The sequence below is a fragment of the Pteropus alecto genome, unplaced genomic scaffold (genome assembly GCF_000325575.1).
Source record: "Pteropus alecto unplaced genomic scaffold, ASM32557v1 scaffold72, whole genome shotgun sequence".
Taxonomy (NCBI): domain Eukaryota; kingdom Metazoa; phylum Chordata; class Mammalia; order Chiroptera; family Pteropodidae; genus Pteropus; species Pteropus alecto.
This window is the reverse complement of record NW_006436811.1, coordinates 7,619,412-7,623,657: the sequence shown is the minus strand read 5'-3', so window position 1 is coordinate 7,623,657 and position 4,246 is coordinate 7,619,412. Positions and strand designations below refer to the sequence as shown.

The following is a 4,246-nucleotide window of genomic DNA, read 5'->3' as shown; positions in this document are numbered from 1 at the left end:
TAGGAGGTTTTAAAATTATTTTTACATTCATTCAACAAAATGCCAAAAGGTGAAGTTACATTTTAAAATGTTTATTCAGGAATGTGATTATCTGATTAGAAAAGCTCACATGAAATCCCCAGATCACTGAAAAGAGTATGTTCTCTAGACTATTATGTATAATATTTTATTTAAATTATGAATAAAACTGGCTTTCAGACTTTTAAAGGAAGTGATAATGACAAAATAATCTTGTTTATATTTATCTTTAGGTTTTTACATACAGAGTTTTTATAAAGTTTTTATAAACATTTACCATGCTGCACTTTTGTGTGTATTTATGCATTTATTTCTTAAGACATTTTATTTAAAAAGTTATTTATTTGTGGGCCATTTCAAGTGATGTTATATAATCTTTTTGAAAATGAAATTACTCTCATTCTCTTTGACAAAAATCCAGTGTTGCCTTACAATCTTCATATATTTAGGAAGAGTGTTGTTTCTTTAGACAACATTGAATTTAGTATTTGCTCATCTCTTCCACACCAAGGACTTCAACAGCAAAACGTCAGCTAAAGTCAACACTCCCAGGAAAAAATTCTTGATGGGCTTTTATTTAAAACAACAAAAACAGCAACGCGTATTGTATCAAGAATTGAGTAGTTAGTAACCAAGGGTAAAATTTTAGTATGGAATCCTTTCTTTGTTCTTAAGTTCTCTCTTCTTCATTGTGCTTAAAACTTACTAAATTTTCCTTATTATTTTCTGTTCCTTTCAGTGTCCCCACCCCTTAGTTTCCTGATATCATACCCATATCTTTTCTCACTTTCTTAAATATGTATAGTCCTTTTGTTTAGTTTTTAGCTGCTCTAAGTACTTCGTTTGGTGGCTTCCCTTGGTTCCTCTCAACTTTGTTCTCTCTCGGTTGTCTCCCGTGCTCGTGACCCCACTATAGCTACGCATTTACAGATTCAAACCTCAGAACCAGCACATTTCAGTGTTCCACTTTCTGAAAGTAATGACTTCCTAATGATGATTTCAGTATCAAGCCTTTCAAGTCTTTTCTCTTTCCTAAAAGGAGAAGCAAGAATATGCCATAGCTGTGTTGAAACCATGTTTGAGCAGTATTGCTGGCTTTATGTATATGTATGTGCCACCTAAAACTGGAATTATGGACGACTGTGCCTGCCTCGTTATCACAGTAGAAGTGATTAGTATGGGCTGAGAGGGTTTGATATTATGTCAGCACTGTAAACAGATGGATGGTGCAATAAGGATTTTGTCCTCTTTGTACTGATGAGGTGTTATTTTTGGACATACTGGCTGCATTTCAACTGCAACATGTGAAAAAGGAACCCACATGTGCCTCTGTAATGTTTATGTTTATATATACATATATAATATGCAAGGTTCCAAATAAGATAATCTATAGTCCAAAGATTTGGTTTATCTTTCCCAATTTTTATGAGCATTTTCTATATTTTGGCACGAGCTCATGCAAAAGCTATGTAGTTCTCAAGTATTTGACAGTACCAAGGAGCTAGTAATATTTGGTCTTCATAGTTGTCTAGTATATACAACAGAATTATAAAAGGAACACTCTTTGTTGTTGTAAAGCAGCTAAGGATTAAATATTTTCCTTGCAGATACCTGTAAAAGGTGGACTGCTGTTTGAAATCTGGGGAGGTCTAAGCACGTTGCAAAGCTCAGAGAAGCTTGATGCTTCAGAAGCTATCTCTCTGCAAATAAACTTTATGTTTCTCACCTCCTATATTGTCATAATCTGTTAAAGTAGTCTTTTGTTTACATTATAAAATGTTTCTACAATGATGAATTATATCTAAGCCCTTGGTTTGTAAATCTGTCTAAGTAGAAACCTTATGTCTAAGTAGATAGGAGGAGAAAAATTTGCGGGAAATGGTCACTATTTCCAAATGAGAATTTCGGATATAATAACAGTAAAAAGAGAAATAAATCAGGAATATATTTGAAGTTAGTTTTTGGTAACATGTGCTTAATGACATTTTATCATTTTAATGATACAACAGTTAGGATATTTTATGAAAGTAGTCTTTCATAAAATAATTTCTGTATGGATATAACATGCTAATAGGAAACATCTTCATGGATGGCCCTCGAGATAATCATGCTAAGCAAAATAAGCCAGAGAAAAAAAGTTGAAAATCACTTATCACTTATATATGAGATATAAACCTAAAAGCAAGAAATTAACAGGACAAACAGAGACTCATGGTCATGGACAATAGACTAGTGGTTACCAGAGAGGAAGGGTAAGGGGGGAAGGGAGAGGTAGACAGAGTAAAGAGGGTTAAATATGTGATAACAGAAAGAAATGTAACTATGGGAGGTGAACACACAGTGTAAACATATATATGCCTTACTGTTAGTATATAGCTGAAACTTACTGAATTTTGTTAACAAGTGTCACCATAAAAAATTAATTAATTAATTTCATTAAAAGAAAAGAAACATCTTACAGTGTTCTACAAAGAAATTAGATGATAATGCTGGGACCCAAATGAAAACTGTTCTAGTTAGAAGACTGCGCAATGCTAACAGCTTTTTCTAAAGGTAGTTCAGTTTATGGTGATTCTTCAACTTTGTTTCTTAGTGTCTGAGAAGATTAAAAAATCACTTCTCAGTTTCATTGTATAAAATGAAATCTTGTTATTTAGAATTCATGCAGTAAATATTTTGGATGATTCATTTTTATATTTTCTAATTTTTATTTTTTTTATGGGTCAGTAATTATGTTAGTGTAGAAGCAAAACAATAAAACAGCAACTCATTTCTTTTTTTCGTTGATCTGTCTGGTACCATTGTTGACATATTTTCTTTCTTTTCTCATTGTTGCAGGATAAAATTTCCTTGCACTTCTGCCTATGTATGTTTTGAATGGAGCTATAATTTATAATCTATATAGAAAGGTTCGAAAGAACACATTTTCTTCCTTTAAGTGTATGCTTAAGTTTTGGAGGAATAGCAAACCAAAATCTTTTATTAAACAAAGAATGAAATAGAACAATTTAATATAATTTTAGCCATTGTTCTTATAATGAAGCTGAAAAAAAGCTTTGGGTTTTCATATACTAGAACAATAATGTCTATGTTAGCTTTGTCAAATTAGATATAACCAAAATGAGTCTATGCCCATGCTACGCTGAACAAGCCTGATCCTGTCTAATCTTGGAATCTAAGCAGGGTCGGGCCTGGTTAGTACTTGGATGGGAGACCACATGGGAAGACCAGGTGCTGTAGGTGTCAAAAAATTTTTGAAAAATAAGGGATTGCAAGTTTACAAGGTCCTTGCAATCTGTGAGGTCAACCAAGGGTTGCCTCACCTAAAAAACAAAAACATAGATGTAACTAAAATGATCTGTTAGAGTCTAATTCTCTCTGTTAAGGCTAGACTCACATATGCTAATAGAACTTGTGGGCCATTATGGGCCCCGGCAGTAAGCATCCACTAAATAGTTGTTGAATTTATGAGTGAATAAGTATAAGAATAAATTATATTCATGCCCAGTAATAAAATGCCAAACCCATTAGTCTATGTTGAATTTTGGATTATTATCATTATCATTTTTATTATTATTATTATCATTAAATTTTGCTCATTAAAACTTAAAAGAACGATAATGAACTTAGACAGTTATTATCATTAGCTTAGATTAAACAAAACAGTCATAGACAATTTAAAATTTCCAGAATAAGTTTTTGCTAAAATTATTCTCTGAAAGGAACATTGTAGAAGTTCTGTATATTATTTTGAGAAAAAAAGTTACTGTCACTGAGAGTTAAGTTATTATCCAGTTGTTAGAAATGAATTATATTTAATAATGTGGTAATCGGGTGTGGGAAGTTGGAGAACTTTGTGCCCTTTTTTAATGCTCATGAGGATGTTATGGTAACTCTTGCACTAAATATGAACGTTTTCCCAGTATTGTTGCCAGGTAATATTATGCTTCCAGATTATGATAGTGCTGAATGAGGCTTAGATTATGAAATTGTAGAATTCTAGAGCTGGAAAGGATGTTTAAGATTATCTAATCAAACTTCCCATTATTTTATAACTGAGGAAATTGGGACTTGTAAATGCAGGATGGGTCAAACCAACAAAATGAATGTTTTTAATAGGTTGTATTTATACAGTTTTAAGTAGATAATGCTTTGCATACTGAACTTGTCTTTTAAAAGATTTTATGTAAAATTGCTCATAATTTTTAGGTTTCTGTCGCCTCTTTTC

General features: G+C 32.1%; 1 protein-coding gene and 1 pseudogene across 15 annotated transcripts in view; both read left to right on the top strand.

Moving 5' to 3' along the window:
• KLF12 (Kruppel like factor 12) overlaps window positions 1–4,246 on the top strand; it is a 371,797-nt gene that overhangs the window by 244,312 nt on the left and 123,239 nt on the right. The gene's annotated exons all lie outside the window — the stretch shown is intronic.
• On the top strand, window positions 3,143–3,261 carry LOC112481459 (annotated as a pseudogene).